General features: G+C 39.6%; 1 long non-coding RNA gene across 2 annotated transcripts in view; it reads right to left on the bottom strand.

The window, feature by feature from the left end:
- Positions 1–20046, bottom strand: part of LOC128703179 (uncharacterized) — a 38859-nt gene extending 18813 nt beyond the window's left edge. For both annotated transcript variants that reach the window (XR_011391352.1, XR_008409217.2), the window contains exons 1-3: positions 19920–20046; positions 17230–17336; positions 3742–3805 (exon numbers count right to left, since the gene is read on the bottom strand). This is a non-coding gene — a long non-coding RNA (uncharacterized lncRNA). The remainder of the gene's footprint in view (positions 1–3741; positions 3806–17229; positions 17337–19919) is intronic.
- Positions 20047–23825: the final 3779 nt, after the last annotated feature.

The following is a 23825-nucleotide window of genomic DNA, read 5'->3' as shown; positions in this document are numbered from 1 at the left end:
CAGCCACCCAGTGAGGTACTATTGTCCTGTGGTAGTAGGCTGGTAGAGAGCAACAGCCCAGGGAGGTACTACCATCCTGTGGTAGTAGGCTGGTAGATAGCAGGAACCCAAGGAGGCATGTTCTAGAGTCCTGTGGTAGTAGGTTGGTAGACAGCAGCCACACAGGGAGGTACTACTGTCCTGTGGTAGTAGGTTGGTAGACAGCAGCCACACAGGGAGGTACTACTGTCCTGTGGTAGTAGGTTGGTAGACAGCAGCTGACCAGGGAGGTACTACCGTCCTGTGGTAGTAGGTTCATAGACAGCAACTGCCCAGGGAGGTACTACCATCTTGTGGTAGTAGGTTGGTAGACAGCAGCCACCAGGGAGGTACTACCCTCCTGTCAAGTGAGTGTACAGTGGAAGCCTGTAATTGTTTTACATGACGATAGTATTGCTGGTGTCTTTTTGTCTCATAAACACTGAAGATTGCAGGTACATCTTGAGACTTCTACTTAGACTTATGTCACACTACACATGCATGTACAAGCACATACAGTGGACCCCCAAGTTTTGGCAGCTGTGGCTTTCATGAAATCCAACTTTTGGCAACTCTTTTCGTCAAAATATAGCCTTGTGGTTCATGATCTGCCTCACAATTTATCCATTGTACAGGATGTGTCTGTGCGGCCGGGAATGGCTGGGCATACACAAAGGCTCCCACACAAGATTATCAGGAGAAGAGGGGTGGAACACCTAGAAAGGAATGATCTCATCAACAGCAGCCAACATGGTTTCAGGGACGGGAAATCCTGTGTCACAAACCTACTGGAGTTCTATGATATGGTGACAGCAGTAAGACAAGAGAGAGAGGGGTGGGTGGATTGCATTTTCTTGGACTGCAAGAAGGCATTTGACACAGTTCCACACAAGAGATTAGTGCAAAAACTGGAGGGCCAAGCAGGGATAACAGGGAAGGCACTACAATGTATCAGGGAATACTTGTCAGGAAGACAGCAGCGAGTCATGGTATGTGGCGAGGTGTCAGAGTGGGCACCTGTGACCAGCGGGGTCCCACAGGGGTCAGTCCTAGGACCAGTGCTGTTTCTGGTATTTGTGAACGACATGACGGAAGGAATAGACTCCGAAGTGTCCCTGTTTGCAGATGACGTGAAGTTGACGAGAATAATTCATTCGATCAAAGACCAGGCAGAACTACAGAGGGATCTGGACAGGCTGCAGACCTGGTCCAGCAATTGGCTCTTGGAGTTCAACCCCACCAAGTGCAAAGTCATGAAGATTGGGGAAGGGCAAAGAAGTCCGCAGACAGAGTACAGTCTAGGGGGCCAGAGACTACAGACCTCACTCAAGGAAAAAGATCTTGGGGTGAGTATAACACCAGGCACATCTGAAGTACACATCAACCAAATAACTGCTGCAGCATATGGGCGCCTAGCAAACCTCAGAACAGCATTCCGACATCTTAATAAGGAATCGTTCAGGACCCTGTACACCGTGTACGTTAGGCCCATATTGGAGTATGCGGCACCAGTTTGGAACCCACACCTAGCCAAGCACATAAAGAAACTAGAGAAAGTGCAAAGGTTTGCAACAAGACTAGTTCCAGAGCTAAGAGTTATGTCCTACGAGGAGAGGTTAAGGGAAATCAACCTGACGACACTGGAGGACAGGAGAGATAGGGGGGACATGGTAACGACATACTGAGAGGAATTGACAAGGTGGACAAAGACAGGATGTTCCAGAGATGGGACACAGCAACAAGGTTGGAAGTTAAAGACACAGATGAATCACAGGGATGTTAGGAAGTATTTCTTCAGCCACAGAGTAGTCAGGAAGTGGAATAGTTTGGGAAGCGATGTAGTGGAGGCAGGATCCACACATAGCTTTAAGCAGAAGTATGATAAAGCTCACGGTTCAGGGAGTGTGACCTAGTAGCGACCAGTGAAGAGGCAGGGCCAGGAGCTTGGACTCGACCCCTGCAACCTCAACTAAGTGAGTACAACATTCAGAGAGTCAGTGTGGTATGATTTGTGGGCGAGTGACCATTACCCCACGGGTTCATACGATATATTTCATAATAATCCACTGTTATTTGTGCTTTCGACTGCTAAATAAGCCACCATGGGCCCAAAGAAAGCTCCTAGTGCCAGTCCTTTGGTAAAGAAGGAAAGAAACACGATAGAATACAAGAAAAAACTCGTTGCAAAGTACCAAAGTGGAAGAGGAAGAGAGAGAGGGGAGAATGTGTGTGCGATATATACGATACTAAAGCAGCAGGTATCGATAAAGGTCATAGCACCAGCCAGTGATAAAGTGTAGCATTAACAGTGTAGCAAGTAAGTTAAGTGATTAAGAGATAGAAAAATGACACAAAAGTAACTCTCCAATGTTGTTGGAGGTGTGTAGGGCCACTGAACATATGCCGCCTTGCTATCTGCCACCACCCTAAACCACTACCAGCATCTCCTCCATCAAACTAATTAAACTAACATCTCCTCCAAGGCAAGTGTAAATATTTCTTATTTATAAATTATGTACATTGTTTCAGTGTGAACAGTGGTGGTGGCTTCTGCTGCCACTTCCACTACCACTAATATGTACGGCTTCACTCAGTGGCCCTTATAAGCCCAACACCACCACTTGCTCCTCACATACATTATGACATATTTTATTAAGTCATATTAGATGAATTGTGATAGATAAGTAAGCCGTAGAGATGATATTAGCGTCATATTGAAGCAAAATAAACTCGCTTCCCTCTCGCCTCCTACCTGTCTGCCATACACCAACAAGTCTTCAATGAAGGTAAGTGTGATAACAAAAAAGGCACAATACCGTGACTGGAACGATACACAAATAACCTGCACACAGAAGAGAGGAGCTTACGACGACGTTTCAGTCCGACTTGGACCATTTACAAAGTCACGCTAACCAGAAGTGGAGCAGGACGGCTATATATAGGCAGGAAGAGGTAGTGGTGGCAGTAGTGGTAGTAGTGGTGGTGGTAGTAGTGGGGAACTAAGGAGGAGGAGCCGTCCTGCTCCACTTCTGGCTAGTGTGACTTTGTAAATGGTCCAAGTCGGACCGAAACGTCGTTGTAAGCTCCTCTCTTCTATGTGCGGGTTATTTGTGTAAGGTAAGTGTGATGTTAAATGTTCATTTATCCATTTTATTAGTGCTTTATCTTTATTTGTCATTGTTTTCTGGATGTAAATCTATATTAAATCTTTAAAAAAAATATTTTTTGTTAATACTTTTGAGTGTCTGAAATGGATTAATTGGGTTTCCATTATTTCTTATGGGGAAAATGGTTTCGTCATTTGTGAATTTTGCCATTCAGCAGACTCTCTGGAATGGATTAATCACGAAACTCGGGGGTCCACTGTATATATACACACCCTTCTGGGTTTTCTTCTATTTTCTTACTAGTTCCTGTTTATTTCCTATCTCTATGGAGAAGTGGAACAGAATTCTTCCTTCATAAGCCATGCATGTTATAAGAGGCGGCTAAAATGCTGGGAGCAAGGGGCTAGGTAACTCTTTCTCCTGTATAAATTACTAAAATTTAAAAAGAGAAACTTTGTTTTTCTTTTTAGGTCACCCTGCCTTGGTGGGATATGGCTGGTTTGTTAAAAAAAAAAAAAAGATAATCACATAATGAGCAAAACATTTGAGAAAGTTAAAACAAGACAATGCTTACCAATAAAATTACCTTATAGTGAAGTGGTAGTGTTGAGCTTACCTGGGTCAAATACTTGGCAAGAAGAGGCATATGGGCAAGTCATCGAACACCTGTTGCATGTTACCTGGTAGTAAACAGATACCTGAGTTAGTTGGCTCTTACTGGTAACATCTGATGGTGCCTCTGTCAGGGGTGCACCATTAAATCAAGTTGTCTTATTCTTCTTCTAGACTATGTTCGTTTCTTGTACAATGTAGCTTAAGTCTGCCCATCTTGAAACTCTGCTCCAGCAAATATCAAAGAAGAAACTTCAGGATATTAAAAATAAGATATACTGCTAAGAGGATCCCAGAATGGGGTCAAAATATAAAGATAATTATTCTCCTGAGTTTCCGTCTCCATGTGGGTTATTACTGATCACTGACAAGTGCTCATTATACTTTAGTTATCCATAAGATATATTCTGTAATGAGATATAAAATGGATATCAGTGCAAGGGCACATGGAAACCAGAAGAAAATATAAAAAATTGAAATACCTCGCGATACGAACAGCTCAAAACGCAAACAGTTATGTAAGTGTATTTATGTAAGTGCTTTTGTAAGTGTATTTTTCAGGGTCTGAAATGGATTAATCTAATTCACATTATTCTGTATGGGAACAAATTTGTTCAGTATCGGCACTCGAACAGCCTTCTGGAACGAAATAAGTTCGTATCCCAAGGTACCACTGAACAGGCTTAAAAGAGGCTGAGAAGAATGCTGAATTATGTATATCATGCTAAAGTGAATACATAACATATGCAATTGTGTGAAATGCCTTTGGCTCAACTTTCTTCTGGAGATTGAATATGGTCCACTTGGAATATACAGTACAGCGTCTCCTCACTTAGCAACGTACTCGTTTACTGACGACTCGGACTTACGACGAGCTCTCTGATATTAGAGGTGATTTCCTCTGTTCTTTTTATTACAATATACAGTACAGGTCCTCCATCACAAATCCGGCATCATTGGGACCTGTAGTGTGTAGACAGCCTGTACTGTCAGAAAACACAGCCTAGCCATCTGCTCTGACAGCATGGGCTGTCTGTGCAGACAGTACAGGCTGTCTACAAGTGTGCCGGATTACTGAGTTTGCCGAATTACAGAGTGGTTAAGTTAGAATACACTTAATAAAATTAGCCAACTTGACTTGCACAGTTCACTGAACATCGGCAAAAATCGAACATTTCCGCTACTTTGAGCTCAATTTCAAGGTACTTTTCGTCATGAAAGCAATCAAAATCATGTCTATTTCTGTAATACATCTTCCATTCTATCAAATGAGTCCAAAAACTGAGAATACAACCATAAAAACCATATGAAAATATACTGCAAAGAGGTGGCTAATGGCTGAGAAGTTAACTCCCTTATTTATCGTCCGTCTTTTTTATTTTTGTTGTACGTTACGAAGCATCTTTCCATCATACATTGCCCAAGTTTCAATGAGATAGCCCAACAAACAACCGAGAAAAAAAAAATAATTAACAAAAATCATGTATGGCAAGCCCAAGGCAGGTACTGGAAATAAGTCACTTTGTCTGACTTTTCTGGGTTATCCCAGGTTCTCTATACATACACTGCTATGTATGATAATCTATGTAACTGTATTTGTGTATACCTGAATCAACTTATTTACTTCTAGTCTGTCAACTGAGTATGTACAAGAAACCACCCATTCACTTATTTCAACTACCCAATAAAGTGGTCAGAAATTGGCAATTTGGCCGATTTCACACAAATTTCAACAGATGCCAATTTCAAAATAGCGTCCAGAATAAACAATGCAGACATTCCTGGCACTAAAATAACATTTTCTCTGTTCATTAGTCACAGCTACAGGCCCCTCTTATATTACTCTTGCTTACCATTTGGAATTTTTATTCACAAAAAAAAAAAAAAATAAAAGATTTACTGTTATGCAGACTACTGCATTATTGTAATAATTGTATAAATAATGTCAATCCATTCTTGACTCCGTACTGGAATTTAGACTGGCAGGCGGACAGGTACTGGACGGTGACGTCATTTGTTTACTCTTGAGCTTCGCTAAATAGAACATTTTCGCTACTGTGAGCGCAATTTCAAGGTACTTTTCGTCATGAAAGCAATCAAAATCATATCTATTTCTGTAATATATCTTTCATTCTATCAAATGAGACCGAAAAAATGAGAATATAACCATAACAACCATACAAAAATATACCGCTTAGCAGCCGCTAATGGCTGAGAAGTGAACTCCGCTATTTATGGTCTGATTTCTTTCATTTTTGGTGTATGTGAAGAAGTATCTTTCCATCATACATTGCCCAAGTTTGAATAAGATAACCCAACAAACAATTTTTTTTATTATCACACCGGCCGATTCCCACCAAGGCAGGGTGGCCCGAAAAAGAAAAACTTTCACCATCATTCACTCCATCACTGTCTTGCCAGAAGGGTGCTTTACACTACAGTTTTTAAACTGCAACATTAACACCCCTCCTTCAGAGTGCAGGCACTGTACTTCCCATCTCCAGGACTCAAGTCCGGCCTGCCGGTTTCCCTGAATCCCTTCATAAATGTTACTTTGCTCACACTCCAACAGCACGTCAAGTATTAAAAACCATTTGTCTCCATTCACTCCTATCAAACACGCTCACGCATGCCTGCTGGAAGTCCAAGCCCCTCGCACACAAAACCTCCTTTACCCCCTCCCTCCAACCCTTCCTAGGCCGACCCCTACCCCGCCTTCCTTCCACTACAGACTGATACACTCTTGAAGTCATTCTGTTTCGCTCCATTCTCTCTACATGTCCGAACCACCTCAACAACCCTTCCTCAGCCCTCTGGACAACAGTTTTGGTAATCCCGCACCTCCTCCTAACTTCCAAACTACGAATTCTCTGCATTATATTCACACCACACATTGCCCTCAGACATGACATCTCCACTGCCTCCAGCCTTCTCCTCGCTGCAACATTCATCACCCACGCTTCACACCCATATAAGAGCGTTGGTAAAACTATACTCTCATACATTCCCCTCTTTGCCTCCAAGGACAAAGTTCTTTGTCTCCACAGACTCCTAAGTGCACCACTCACTCTTTTTCCCTCATCAATTCTATGATTCACCTCATCTTTCATAGACCCATCTGCTGACACGTCCACTCCCAAATATCTGAATACGTTCACCTCCTCCATACTCTCTCCCTCCAATCTGATATTCAATCTTTCATCACCTAATCTTTTTGTTATCCTCATAACCTTACTCTTTCCTGTATTCACCTTTAATTTTCTTCTTTTGCACACCCTACCAAATTCATCCACCAATCTCTGCAACTTCTCTTCAGAATCTCCCAAGAGCACAGTGTCATCAGCAAAGAGCAGCTGTGACAACTCCCACTTTGTGTGTGATTCTTTATCTTTTAACTCCACGCCTCTTGCCAAGACCCTCGCATTTACTTCTCTTACAACCCCATCTATAAATATATTAAACAACCACGGTGACATCACACATCCTTGTCTAAGGCCTACTTTTACTGGGAAAAAATTTCCCTCTTTCCTACATACTCTAACTTGAGCCTCACTATCCTCGTAAAAACTCTTCACTGCTTTCAGTAACCTACCTCCTACACCATACACTTGCAACATCTGCCACATTGCCCCCCTATCCACCCTGTCATACGCCTTTTCCAAATCCATAAATGCCACAAAGACCTCTTTAGCCTTATCTAAATACTGTTCACTTATATGTTTCACTGTAAACACCTGGTCCACACACCCCCTACCTTTCCTAAAGCCTCCTTGTTCATCTGCTATCCTATTCTCCGTCTTACTCTTAATTCTTTCAATTATAACTCTACCATACACTTTACCAGGTACACTCAACAGACTTATCCCCCTATAATTTTTGCACTCTCTTTTATCCCCTTTGCCTTTATACAAAGGAACTATGCATGCTCTCTGCCAATCCCTAGGTACCTTACCTTCTTCCATACATTTATTAAATAATTGCACCAACCACTCCAAAACTATATCCCCACCTGCTTTTAACATTTCTATCTTTATCCCATCAATCCCGGCTGCCTTACCCCCTTTCATTTTACCTACTGCCTCACGAACTTCCCCCACACTCACAACTGGCTCTTCCTCACTCCTACAAGATGTTATTCCTCCTTGCCCTATACACGAAATCACAGCTTCCCTATCTTCATCAACATTTAACAATTCCTCAAAATATTCCTTCCATCTTCCCAATACCTCTAACTCTCCATTTAATAACTCTCCTCTCCTATTTTTAACTGACAAATCCATTTGTTCTCTAGGCTTTCTTAACTTGTTAATCTCACTCCAAAACTTTTTCTTATTTTCAACAAAATTTGTTGATAACATCTCACCCACTCTCTCATTTGCTCTCTTTTTACATTGCTTCACCACTCTCTTAACTTCTCTCTTTTTCTCCATATACTCTTCCCTCCTTGCATCACTTCTACTTTGTAAAAACTTCTCATATGCTAACTTTTTCTCCCTTACTACTCTCTTTACATCATCATTCCACCAATCGCTCCTCTTCCCTCCTGCACCCACTTTCCTGTAACCACAAACTTCTGCTGAACACTCTAACACTACATTTTTAAACCTACCCCATACCTCTTCGACCCCATTGCCTATGCTCTCATTAGCCCATCTATCCTCCAATAGCTGTTTATATCTTACCCTAACTGCCTCCTCTTTTAGTTTATAAACCTTCACCTCTCTCTTCCCTGATGCTTCTATTCTCCTTGTATCCCATCTACCTTTTACTCTCAGTGTAGCTACAACTAGAAAGTGATCTGATATATCTGTGGCCCCTCTATAAACATGTACATCCTGAAGTCTACTCAACAGTCTTTTATCTACCAATACATAATCCAACAAACTACTGTCATTTCGCCCTACATCATATCGTGTATACTTATTTATCCTCTTTTTCTTAAAATATGTATTACCTATAACTAAACCCCTTTCTATACAAAGTTCAATCAAAGGGCTCCCATTATCATTTACACCTGGCACCCCAAACTTACCTACCACACCCTCTCTAAAAGTTTCTCCTACTTTAGCATTCAAGTCCCCTACCACAATTACTCTCTCACTTGGTTCAAAGGCTCCTATACATTCACTTAACATCTCCCAAAATCTCTCTCTCTCCTCTGCATTCCTCTCTTCTCCAGGTGCATACACGCTTATTATGACCCACTTCTCGCATCCAACCTTTACTTTAATCCACATAATTCTTGAATTTACACATTCATATTCTCTTTTCTCCTTCCATAACTGATCATTTAACATTACTGCTACCCCTTCCTTTGCTCTAACTCTCTCAGATACTCCAGATTTAATCCCATTTATTTCCCCCCACTGAAACTCTCCTACCCCCTTCAGCTTTGTTTCGCTTAGGGCCAGGACATCCAACTTCTTTTCATTCATAACATCAGCAATCATCTGTTTCTTGTCATCCGCACTACATCCACGCACATTTAAGCAACCCAGTTTTATAAAGTTTTTCTTCTTCTCTTTTTTAGTAATTGTATACAGGAGAAGGGGTTACTAGCCCATTGCTCCCGGCATTTTAGTCGCCTCATACGACACGCATGGCTTACGGAGGAAAGATTCTTTTCCACTTCCCCATGGACAATAGAAGAAATAAAAAAGAACAAGAGCTATTTAGAAAAAGGAGAAAAACCTAGATGTATGTATATATATATATGCATGTGCGTGTCTGTGAAGTGTGACCAAAGTGTAAGTAGGAGTAGCAAGATATCCCTGTTATCTTAGCGTGTTTATGAGACAGAAAAAGAAACCAGCAATCCTACCATCATGCAAAACAGTTACAGGTTTTTGTTTCACAGTCATCTGGCAGGACGGTAGTACTTCCCTGGGTGGTTGCTGTCTACCAACCTACTACTGAGAAAATAATAATAATATGGAAGTATGGAAGTATGGAGTATGGAAGAAGTGAATGTTTTCAGATACTTGGGAGTTGACGTGTCAGCGGATGGATTTATGAAGGATGAGATTAATCATAGAATTGATGAGGGAAAAAGGTGAGTGGTGCGTTGAGGTATATGTGGAGTCAAAAAACGTTATCTATGGAGGCAAAGAAGGGAATGTATGAAAGTATAGTAGTACCAACACTTTTATATGGGTGCGAAGCTTGGGTGGTAAATGCAGCAGCGAGGAGACGGTTGGAGGCAGTGGAGATGTCCTGTTTAAGGGCAATGTGTGGTGTAAATATTATGCAGAAAATTCGGAGTGTGGAAATTAGGAGAAGGTGTGGAGTTAATAAAAGTATTAGTCAGAGGGCAGAAGAGGGGTTGTTGAGGTGGTTTGGTCATTTAGAGAGAATGGATCAAAGTAGAATGACATGGAAAGCATATAAATCTATAGGGGAAGGAAGGCGGGGTAGGGGTCGTCCTCGAAAGGGTTGGAGAGAGGGGGTAAAGGAGGTTTTGTGGGCGAGGGGCTTGGACTTCCAGCAAGCGTGCGTGAGCGTGTTAGATAGGAGTGAATGGAGACGAATGGTACTTGGGACCTGATGATCTGTTGGAGTGTGAGCAGGGTAATATTTAGTGAAGGGATTCAGGGAAACCGGTTATTTTCATATAGTCGGACTTGAGTCCTGGAAATGGGAAGTACAATGCCTGCACTTTAAAGGAGGGGTTTGGGATATTGGCAGTTTGGAGGGATATGTTGTGTATCTTTATATGTGTATGCTTCTAGACTGTTGTATTCTGAGCACCTCTGCAAAAACAGTGATAATGTGTGAGTGTGGTGAAAGTGTTGAATGATGATGAAAGTATTTTCTTTTTGGGGATTTTCTTTCTTTTTTGGGTCACCCTGCCTCGGTGGGAGACGGCCGACTTGTTGATAATAATATCTTTATTTACTACACGTACATGTACAAGGTATACAGGCCTAGCTGACATCAGTGACACACTACTGTATAGAAAGGCACTTGTTATGCTGAGTATTTCAAGAAAATTAAGTCAGTGTCCCAGGATAACACCCACACTAGTTGACTAGCACCCAGGTACCCATTTACTGATGGGTAAACATAGAAAACAGGTGTAAAGAAACACGCCTAATGTTTCTACCCTGGCTGGGAATCGAATATTTACCAAAAATCATATATGGCTAACCCAGGCCAGGTACTATAAATAAGCCACATTGACTTTTTTGGGGTTATCCTAGGTTCTCTACACATATGCTGCTATGTGTGATAATCTATACAGAGAAAATAACTTTTTTGTTTCAGGTTTATGGTGCAGTAAGAGTGTATATCATAGTTAGCCCTGTGCTATACTCTGTTTTCTCTAATATAAGCCCCCAAGACAAGGATAGGAGAATGGTATTTGTTTACCATATCCTCTTCATAACTCTGTCGAACTGCTCTGTGTTATGCCAATTATTATTCATTCTGGAGTATTTAACATGTTTTATGTTTATATTGTTTATTATGTCATATTAGATCAATTGTGATAGGCAAATAAGCTGTAGTGTTGATATTAGCGTAATAATAAAACATTCTCCTGCATCATGAGACTGAGCTCATGACAACTGACAGTGGCTTCAAAGCCACCTTATCTTTAATAGATAATGTACTGTGTTGGTGCTTTACATAATGAGAAGCATTTCTTTTATTCATTGGAACCATGGCTAGGGCTAAAAGTAAGCAGGTTAAAACAAATGGAGAAAAAAGAAACTGGAATGACTTATGCAGCAAGTAGCACCACCAAACAGTACCAGCAGGTTGGTGTGGCGACCCTGGAAATTTTAAATTATGCTAGCCAAAATTAGTGCCGAATAACTGAAGGGACCGAATAACTGATTGCCGGATTTGTGATGGCAGACCTGTACACTACTGTATAAATATTTAAAAATATACCAGAAATGTTACAAATGGTGCAAAGGTGACATTAAAACAATATCAAAAATGGTTGACAAAAACCCACTACTATTATAGTATGCTCCTCACTTAGTGACAAATTTGTTTACCAATGAGGTCTTAGGAATGGAACACTGTCATTCAGTGAGGAGAGGCTGTATAATTTTGTGCAAATAACTTTTTCTTTTATTTTTACTGCTTTAGTCTTCTGACACTATGTACAAGGGATACCAATGATATTAAAATTGTTTCAAGGTGTAATACTTCTCAGAACATGGAAATAAGTCACACAGTTTGTGATTTTTATAAAAAATCTAAACCCAATATGTATAGTCAGTGTGACTTATTTCTATGTTTTGATAAGTATTACACCTTGAAACAATTGTAATATTGTTAGTTATCCTAGGTTAATTTTTTTAACACACTGGCTGTCTCCCACTGAGGCAAGGTGACACAAAAAAACATTTTCACTATCATTCACACAATCACTGTCTTGCCAGAGGTGTGCAGATATGACAGGTCCCTGCAAACAGGAAATATCTCTAACCTCTCCTCATTTGCTCTTGATAAATTATGTAGTTATACTAAAATCTTGTACTCTATGAGGTACCCAATATATCTGTGATGTAGCTACTGAATGGTGGAGTTAGAAAGACATCCCAGTGCTAGCCATTATATATGCCCAGTTACGGAAAAATTAACGGAAATAATGTAGTTCCGAGACTGGTTTGCCTGAGTTAAGATAAAGATTCAGATTCTTTATTTTAGCATGATACATTGTTTGTACAGAGGTGAATGATATTTAGGTGTGCACGCAGAAAGCCCCTTAATGTGCAGAGCATTTCGGGCAAACTTAAACTTATCTTAAGACTAAAGGCAATTATTAATTGATTGTTTACATGTATGGTATCAAGTGGTTTTAACAATAAATACTTTTACTGAGTATAACTGTTTCAAGGATTACAGTTTGGCTTATGATTACAGGTACAGTGGTACCTCAGGATATGAAGTTAATTCGTTCCAGAAGGCTGTTTGAGTGCAGATACCAAACAAATCTGTTCCCATAAGGAATAATATTAATTAGATTAATCCGTTTCAGACCCCCAAAAATACACTAACAAAAATAAACTTACATAATTGTTAGAGTTGGAAGCTGTTCGTATGCCGAAGTACCAGTGTAATAAGGTTTCTAGCATAACAACATGTTTTGAAGACATTCAACTTAATGGTTGTGAGAATTACAGATTATGAGAACAAGAATAAGTTCTTGTTTTTTTATTATTTTTATTATCACACTGGCCGATTCCCACCAAGGCAGGGTGGCCCGAAAAAGAAAAACTTTCACCATCATTCACTCCATCACTGTCTTGCCAGAAGGGTGCTTTACACTTCATTGACTTACGTAAAGCTTTTGATACAGTTGACCATGACTTGCTCCACGTAAAATTGTCACACTATGGTATAAGAGGGCACTCCCTCAATTACCTCAAGTCATACCTCAGCAACAGAAGCCAATATGTGTACGCAAATGGGGCAAACTCTTCTGCGCAACCAATTACAGTTGGTGTCCCACAGGGAAGTGTCCTTGGCCCTCTTCTCTTTCTCCTATACATAAATGACCTTCCAAATGCTTCGCAATTACTCAAACCCACACTATTTGCAGATGACACTACATACGTCTTCTCTCACCCGAGCCCAGTCACGCTAGCCAATACTGTAAATACCGAATTACAGAAAATATCTACCTGGATGAGGACTAACAAACTTACACTAAACATTGACAAAACCTACTTCATTCAGTTTGGTAACAGAGCTACAGATGTCCCTCTTAACATAATGATAAACGGATCACCTATCACAAAGCTAACAGAGGGAAAATTCTTAGGAATCCACCTTGATAATAGACTCAAATTTCATACACATATACAACAAATTTCTAAGAAAATTTCCAAGACTGTAGGCATACTATCGAAGATACGGTACTATGTTCCACAGTCAGCCCTCCTGGCCCTATATCACTCTCTTATTTACCCCTATCTCACCTATGGAATTTGTGCATGGGGCTCAACAACAGTTAACCATCTCAGACCACTAATTACCCAACAAAAGGCTGCAGTTAGAATGATAACAAATTCTCACTACAGGCAGCACACTCCACCAATATTCAATACACTAAACCTACTCACCATACAAAACATCCATACTTATTACTGCACCTATTACATACATAGAACACTTAACTCTGATATTAACCCTCCCCTCAAACATCTCCTTGCCAACCTCAACAGAACACATGACCATAACACAAGGCACAGATCACTCTTTGATGTTCCTCGTGTTCATCTCACACTATGCAAAAACTCAATGCACATAAAAGGCCCTAAAATCTGGAATTCATTACCTGTAAATATAAAAGAAACACTACCTGTTTATAAATTCAAGTCTCTACTCAAAGATCACTTACTCACCCAAAACCAAATAAATACTGAATAACTGAACCTTATAAATTGTATATCTTAAATGTTTCTCACAATTATATCACATAAATGTTAAACCTAAAACCCAATCTAACTTTATTATTTTTTAAATACACTACCTAACAGAATCCTTCATATGACCTGTCTTTGTAATACTCACTTGTGCTTTATAGTAATCTGTTTACATTAATGTTTTATCACTGACTTCATCATTGCTTAATTAATCTTAAGTTAATTTTAAGCCAGCCCGTAATGCTATGCATAGTATAAGTGGCTTTGGCATACTGCTCTTATCTGTATTTTTTTGTACCTCTGTATGTGTGCACAAATTTATAATAAATAAATAAATAAATAAATAACAGTTTTTAAACTGCAACATTAACACCCCTCCTTCAGAGTGCAGGCACTGTACTTCCCATCTCCAGGACTCAAGTCCGGCCTGCTGGTTTCCCTGAACCCCTTCATAAATGTTACTTTGCTCACACTCCAACAGCACGTCAAGTATTAAAAACCATTTGTCTCCATTCACTCCTATCAAACACGCTCATGCATGCCTGCTGGAAGTCCAAGCCCCTCGCACACAAAACCTCCTTTACCCCCTCCCTCCAACCTTTCCTAGGCCGACCCCTACCCTGCCTTCCTTCCACTACAGACTGATACACTCTTGAAGTCATTCTGTTTCGCTCCATTCTCTCTACATGTCCGAACCACCTCAACAACCCTTCCTCAGCCCTCTGGACAACAGTTTTGGTAATCCCACACCTCCTCCTAACTTCCAAACTACGAATTCTCTGCATTATATTCACACCACATATTGCCCTTCTCATAATAAAATTTATGACCTTCAGTGGTGAAAAATTTGTCCAGTTTTGTCCTAAAGAAGGAGATAGGTCCAGGAAATTGTGGATCTGGCAAGGACCACACCTCAAAAATTAAAACTGCTGTGTCCACATTTAAATTTTTTTTTTCTTCTGAAATGGTAGAATTTTCTTTTAAGGTAATGATACCAAAAGTAAAAAATCTGATGGAAAACTTACTTGCAGATTCACAAAAGCACAAAGTTAGTGGTCTAGGAGCAATTCGCACATAGGCAATTTCCCCCATTAACCCTTTTAGGGTCGGCAGGCCCTCTCCTACTCCTAAACTTGTTCTCAGGGTTGGAAATTTTTTGAGAGAAAAAAAATTCTTATGAAATGATAGAGAATCTTTTCCTGATCATAATGACACCAAAAGTATGAAATTTGATGGAAAACTTATGGAATTATGCTCTTGCAAAGTTAGCGGTCTCGACGATGTTTACGCATCGGCGATTTCACCCATTTTGAGCCCTATTTTCGGTCAATTTCAGTGTACCAGTTGACAAAAATCATACCTATTTTGCTAGAACTCCATTTTTCCTATCGAATGAGTATAAGAAACCACCACCCATTTACCGATTTCAACTATCCAATAAAGTGGTCAGAAATTGGCAATTCTGCCAATTTCACACAAATTTCAAAGGATGCCAATTTCCAAATAGGGTCCAGAATGAACAAGACAGACATTCCTGGCACTAAAATAACAGTCACATCCCCAGGCCTCTCTTACATTTCTTTTGCTTTCCACTTTGAATTTTTATTCTCAAAAAAATAGAAGATTTACTGTTATGCAGACTATTGCATTAGTGTAGAAATGGTATAAATAATATCAGCGCACTTGTGAAAGAATATTAGACTCACCAGTTGACGTTTATTGGATGCGTGGCATGATTTGTTTACTTTTGAACTTTGTCAAAAATTGAACATTTCTGCTATTTTGAGCTCAATTTCAAGGTACTTTTCATTGTGAAACCAATAAAAATCAACTCAATTTCTGCAATATGTCTTCCATTCTATAAAATGAGACCAGGAAAACTAGAATACAACCATAAATAGCATACGAAAATACACTGCAAAATCACTGTTTTAAAGCAAAAACACGGTCTAAGTTTTTTTTTTCTCATTATGCACTGTGCTGCAGGATTTTTTTTTATACTGTTCAAACTGACCATAGACCCATTATTTCATATGTAGGCCTACCAGCTTTCTCTTGCTAGATTTGAAGGTGCTAGAATTTATGCGTACTAGTACAGCACCATTTGTCTCCATTCACTCCTATCAAACACGCACGAGCGTGTTTGATAGGAGTGAATGGAGACAAATGGTTTTTAATACTTGATGTGCTGTTGGAGTGTGAGCAAAGTAACATTTATGAAGGGGTTCAGGGAAACCGGCAGGCCAGACTTGAGTCCTGGAGATGGGAAGTACAGTGCCTGCACTCTGAAGGAGGGGTGTTAATGTTGCAGTTTAAAAACTGGAGTGTAAAGCACCCTTCTGGCAAGACAGTGATGGAGTGAATGATGGTGAAAGTTTTTCTTTTTCGGGCCACCCTGCCTTGGTGGGAATCGGCCAGTGTGATAATAAATAATAATAATAATAGTACAGCACCAATCCTGGCGTGCAAGCCGTACTAGTACGGCACCAACCCTGAAAGGGTTAAGTACTATTTTAAGCAAATTTTATAGCTCAATTCAACCAAATTCTTAGCTATTTCACTAGTATGCCTTCTGTTATACTGATTGAGCACAAGAAGCCACCCATTAACTATCAGAACTACCCTATCAAGGATAAAATTTAGCCAATTTTTCACAAAATTCAAAAATAGTGCAAAATAAATACTGGAGACATTCCAGGCACTAAAACAAGTTTCCCAGTTTCATTAATTACTTTCCAAGGCTTCTCCTACATTACACTTCCCTAGAATTTTTAATCCTTCATCACAAAAAATTCAATATTAATGCTTATCTATTCTTTTACAAAATTTATAAATCTCTTGGCTCGTAAGAGAATAGCCAAAATGTTTTTTAACCATCAATGACTTGGGAAATGTCAATAAGATTACTGGCATAACTAACTGTTTGATCATTCCACAGTGGAAATAAGTCACACCGACTTCACTGGGTGAACTTTATATTATGCAATACAGTACACGCACACATTTGATTACTAATATCACTTGTGCCTTCATGTTCACTGTAAAATATTATGGTATATTATGTACTGATTGCCTAAATAAAAGATTACACTTACAGTCAGGTAACTTACTGTTATGAAGTCTTGCCATAGTTGACATGAATGCCCTCAAGATGTTTGATGAGAGAGTGCTGTAGGTAGCCACTGTCTGCAGTCATTATAGCAGTGTGCTGCAAACCCTAATGAAAAATACAATGCACAATATTAGAAGGCATCAGCATAGTAATAATTATCAACAATGAAACTGCAAAATATAGTATGAGCACCATCAATGTAAATAATTTTTTAACACTATCCATCTTCCACCAAAAATTTTTTATCCCCCAAATTTTATATTTTGATATCCAAATATACACACAAATGCATGTTCAATAATCTTCAATAGTAAGAAGACACATTGCTGGAGTATAAAAAGGCTTTTCGCTCAATGGACGACAACCTGCCCCAATGATCGCTTATAAGTTGGAGTTCACTGTACAGAGAAAATTTAAAATAGAAAAACTGTCTGTGTAATATATAGAACAAAATGACAATACCACGACTGGAACAAAAGACAAATAACCCGCACATATGAGAAAGAAACTTCTGACGATGTTTCGCTCCAAAGTCGACATTACTAGTCAATAAAGTAGAATGTAATTACAGAAACAATAATCCTAAACAAATGCACAGCAGAATTTACTTCACGTTCCTCAATACACAGAAAAAAAACATGACTGAAGAATGAATGATATCATCATTCCATGTGTTTGCTTAACCACTTAAGCCCTGCTTATTAGACCTTAGGGCATTTTTCTGTTTAAAGATCAAAAAATCTTCTTACCCGGTATCACATACCCCTCACATAATCACCGGCCCTACCCAAGATTTTACGAGGCCTTAGTTGTCAGTCTAATTAAGCAAGACAAATATTTCCCTGTTGGTAGAGTGAGTATATTGCATCCAACCACTGATGGAAATTTGACCAGGGTGGGTCACATTAGCATTTGGCCTCACTCTGATGTTAAACTTATTACAGGTGGGTTAGTCACACAAGGACCCCAATGGAACTACAAGGACCCCAGTGGAAATACAAGAACCCCAATGGAAATATGAGGACCCCAATGGAGATACAAGGACCCCACTGGATATACAAGGATCCCAATGGAAATACAAGGACCCCACTGAATATACAAGGATCCCAATGGAAATACATACAAGGACCCCAGTGAAAATAGACCATTTAGTTTTTTGGGTTATCATAGGTATTTACACATTTTTTTTAATTTACCGGCCGTATCCCACCAAGGCAGGGTGACCTAAAAAGAAAAAAAAAGGGTTTTATTTTTACATCGAGTAATTTTTACAGAAGTGGGTTACTAGCCCCTTGCTTCCAGCATTTTAGTCACCTCTTACAGCAACACACATGGAGACATAGGTTACTATGTATAATAATCATGTGTACCTTTACCTAAATAAACATACTTAATAGCTGGCTTTTTCCCAACCATCTGGTTGCTGATATTCTACAAAAATTAGCATGGCAGTGCCAGATCAACCAGGCTGTGATGGATATGTAGGCCTCCAGAAGCAACAGCCTGGTTGACCAGGCAAGCACCTGACAAGCCTGGCCCATGGCTGGGCTCTGTGAGTAATGAAACTCTCAAAACTCTTCAAAGGTATGGTAATAAGCCACAAAATTTCTACGCAGGGTACAAAAATTTATGACAAATAAAAAGTCATATCTTTTTAAATAAAAAAAATAACTAATACTCTCACAATAATTTGACAGAAATGAGATAATATACATGATCCTTTAACACACAATATTTATAGCCAGGTTAAGACATCACATACAAATCAGAATATATTAGCAAAATTATGCAATAAATTGGTAAAAAAACAGGGAAAGGAAAAAAAATATATATATAATAACAAAAGGCTAGAATAAGTCACATTACATAAAAACATTATTCATTACATCATTATTATTTATCCCACATGTATCACTAATGATTAATAAATAATTGCTAACTATATTACAATAATCAAAGTCAAAAGGCACAAGTAATAATATCTAGTGAATGTATATCAACGTGTCGGCTCTGGGTGATAACAGACGTGATTTTGTTGGGATTTTTAACCCCGGAGGGTTAGCCACCCAGGATAACCAAAGAAAGTCAGTGCGTTATTGAGGACTTTGTTTTATTTCCATTATGGTCCTTCAATCTTGTCCCCCAGGATGCCACCCACACCAGGTACCTACTTCCTGCTAGGTGAATATGGACAACAGGTGTAAGGAACCCGTAGCTTGATAGCCAGTGCACTCATCTCACACACTGAGGTCCAGTGTTCGATCCCCGGTACAGGTGGAAAACATCGGGACATGTTTCCTTAAGACACCTGCTGTCCCTGTTCACCTAGCAGTAGGTACCTGGGTGTTAGTTGACTGGTGTGGGTCGCATCCTGGGGGACAAAATTAACCTAATTTACCAGAAATACTCTACATAACCAGAGATTTTCTATATGTCATTAATGTGAGCTATGGTCTGTATAAGTTGTATCATGTACTGGTAGAAATAAAGATTACATAAATTGCCATACATAACAGTATATATGTAATTACTTAGCATAACCCCAATAAAAAAAAATTGAGATTTATTTCCAAGCCGCCTATCAGGCCAGGGTAGTTCATCAAGCTGTTATTTCTAAAGAAAACATCTTTATAACAATACTTGGGCTTCTCTAACTACTTTAAATACTAACAATTGTTATTAACTCACTTGTCAGCTGCGGGACATCAAATTTTGTCTTAAAATACATGACTAATCTTCTGTTTACAATGTCTCCTCCTTCTTCTGTTGGGCTTCAGGGCCACTGACAACATGCACCGTATCGAACCCGGCCGTCCAGTGCAGGAGGAACCTCCACTCAAGTGGAAGAATGTTTTGACTAGTAACTGCTGTATAGCCCTTGTGGCTTAGCGCTTCTTTTTGATTATAATAATAATAAAATAATTTGACTAGTAACTGCATATTATATGTCCCTGATACGCCCTGAAGCCAGCAAGGAGCATGTACAGGCCAATATCTCCTGACAGTCCAGAGGGCGAAATCCCTCCCCGTTGAGGAGAGGTAGAGTGAAGCCACCGTGATCATAAAGTCACTTAAAAATAACTCGGGGAATCTGTCTCACGTCCCACCATTATTGTACAAGCGAACGGTCCATGTCCTTTCGCATGCTATTACATTACTTTTTAACAAGTCACTAGAAACTAGCACTTTCCCGACACTACTCAAGACAGCAAGGGTTACACCAATTCATAAAGGTAGTGACCCTACAGATGTAAAGAACTATAGGCCAATATCAAACTTACCATTGCTATCCAAAATCTTCGAGAAACTCGTGCACAGGAGACTATATTCATTTATAATGTCACAAAACATACTCAACCCTTCCCAATTTGGATTCAGGAAAAGTAAAAGCACTAATGATGCAATTATAAAAATGCTAGACCTGCTTTACACAGCATTGGAAAATAAGGAATATCCGTTAGGAATTTTTATTGACCTAAGAAAAGCGTTTGACACAGTAGACCACGGCATCCTACTCCACAAACTTGACCACTATGGTTTAAGAGGCCATGCGCTTGCATATTTTAAATCCTACCTTTCTAATAGGTATCAGTACGTCACCATTAAAAACACAGCCTCATCAATACGGCCACTTGATACTGGAGTTCCGCAGGGAAGTGTCCTTGGACCCCTGCTCTTCCTCATTTACATCAATGATCTTCCAAACATATCCCAACATCTGAAACTCATTCTCTTTGCTGACGACACGACTTATGTCATCTTCCACCCTAATCTTGCCACCCTCAACACCATTGTTAATGAGGAGCTGCTCAAAATATCGACTTGGATGACAGCCAATAAATTTACACTGAACACTGGCAAAACCTACTATATTATGTTTGGTAGCAGAGCAGGTGTTGCGCAACTTAACATTAAGATCGACAACACTCTAATTGCCAGAAATAATGAGGGAAAATTCCTTGGCCTATACCTCGACAACAACCTAAATTTCAGCACCCATATCCAACACATAACAAAAAAAGTATCCAAAACGGTGGGGATCCTCTCCAAAATACGATATTAAGTGCCGCAAACTACCCTTCTCACAGTATACCATTCACTTATATACCCATACCTCACCTATGTTATCTGTGCTTGGGGTTCAACTGCAGCAACACACCTAAAGCCAATAATAACCCAACAAAAAGCCGCAGTAAGAATAATCACTAAATCCCATCCCTGGCAACACACCCCCCCACTCTTCATAGATCTAAACTTACTCCCTGTTCAGTACATCCACACTTACTACTGTGCAATCTACATCTACAGGACCTTAAATTCCAATACTAACTATGGAAAATTGCATTTACTTGGATGTATGATTATATACATAACAGTAAATGAACAATGATAACTATTATTTATCAGTTAGACAAGTAGGAATTTGGGACACCTAGGTCGCAAAAAATTCAAATTCAAATTCAAAGTTTATTCTCTATAAGGATTACAATGCTGAGTTTACAGAATTTGGTTATTGTGTGGTTTACATGTAGTAAAATAATAATTACAGAGTGTACCACTAGAACACCTAGCATGGCTAGGCATTTCGGGCAGACTTAGATTAAATCTTAAGTTTAAAATATTACAAAATTATGAGGTAAGTTGGTATTATGGCTAAGTGACTAAATACTAGTTTGTGAGTTTAGCAATGTGAATGCTTTTGTTTTGGCACTATACATAGTTTCAGTATTGGAGTATCACAGGCCAACTTATGACTAGTTAAGATTCATTATTTTGAGATTGAGATTGAGATTTCTGTTTATGGTCAAATGGGTGGTATTCGTGTAATTAGTTGACAGGGTGTATCAGGGAGATAAGATGTTTTCTAATGGTAGTTTTGAAGGTGATGAATGTGTCTGCAGTTTTAGAATTTTCAGGTAGGGTGTTCCAGATTTTAGGGCCTTTGACATACATTGAATTTTTGTAAAGGTTTAGTCGGACACGGGGAATGTCGTAGAGATGTTTGTGTCTGGTGTTATGCCTGTGGGTTCTGTCACAACTATCAAGAAAGCGTTTTAGGTCAAGGTTGATATTAGAGTTTAAGGCCCTGTAGATGTAGATTGCACAGTAGTAAGTGTGGATGTACTGAACAGGGAGTAAGTTTAGGTCTATGAAGAGTTGGGGGGGGGGGTGTTGCCAGGGATGGGATTTAGGGATTATTCTTACTGCGGCTTTTTGTTGGGTTATTATTGGCTTTAGGTGTGTTGCTGCAGTTGAACCCCAAGCACAGATAACATAGGTGAGGTATGGATATATAAGTGAATGGTATAGTGTGAGAAGGGCAGTTTGCGGCACGTAGTATCGTATTTTGGAGAGGATCCCAACCGTTTTGGATACTTTTTTGGTTATGTGTTGGATATGGGTGCTGAAGTTCAGGTTGTTGTCGAGGTATAGGCCTAGGAATTTGCCCTCATTATGCCTGGCAATTAGAGTGTTGTCGATCTTAATGTTAATTTGCGCATCTCCTGCTCTGCTACCAAACATAATGTAGTAGGTTTTGTCAGTGTTAAGCGTAAGTTTATTAGCTGTCGTCCAAGTCGATATTTTGATCAGCTCCTCATTAACAATGGAGTTGAGGGTGGCAAGATTAGGGTGAGAGATGACGTAAGTCGTGTCGTCAGCAAAGAGAATGGGGTTCAGGTGTTGAGATACGTTTGGAAGATCATTGATGTATATGAGGAAGAGCAGGGGACCAAGGACACTTCCCTGCAGAACTCTAGTATCAAGTGGCTGTGATGCTGATGCTGTGTCTTTAATGGTGACATACTGATACCTATTAGTAAGGTAAGATTTGAAATATGCAAGCGCATGGCCTCTTATACCATAATGGTCAAGTTTGTGGAGTAAGATGCCGTGGTCTACTGTGTCAAAAGCTTTTCTTAGGTCAATAAAAATTCCTAACGGATATTCCTTATTTTCCAATGCTGTGTAAAGCAGATCTAGCATTTTTATGATTGCATCGTTAGTGCTTTTATTTTTCCTGAATCCAAATTGGCAGGGGTTGAGTATGTTTTGTGCCGTTATAAATGAATATAGTCTCCTGTGCAAGAGTTTCTCAAAGATTTTGGATAGCAATGGTAAGTTTGATATTGGCCTATAGTTGTTTAAATCTGTAGGGTTACCACCTTTATGTATTAGTGTAACCCTTGCCGTCTTGAATAGTTTCGGGAAGGTGCTAGTTTCTAGTGACTTGTTAAAAAGTAATGAGATAGCATGCGAGAGGACATGGGCCACTCTCTTGTACAATAATGGTGGGACATGAGACAGATTCCCCGAGTTATTTTTAAGTGACTTTATAATCACGGTGACTTCCGTGGGCTCAGTTGGAGCAAGATAGAAGGAATTTGGGAAATTCCCATCTAGGTAGTCCCCGGCATGGGCATTGGTATGTGGGATTTTATTGGCGAGATTAGAACGTATGGTTAAGAAGAAGTCGTTTATCTTGTTAGCTGTGTCAGTGGGATGCAGTGGTGTTTCATTAGGTTTAGTTAGGACAATATTCTTGTTTTTTTTCAGTTTGTGGGTCCCTAGAATCTGAGAGAGTGTTTTCCAGGT

Source organism: Cherax quadricarinatus, unplaced genomic scaffold (genome assembly GCF_038502225.1).
Source record: "Cherax quadricarinatus isolate ZL_2023a unplaced genomic scaffold, ASM3850222v1 Contig1643, whole genome shotgun sequence".
NCBI lineage: Eukaryota > Metazoa > Arthropoda > Malacostraca > Decapoda > Parastacidae > Cherax > Cherax quadricarinatus.
This window is presented reverse-complemented; position numbering and strand designations above follow the sequence as displayed.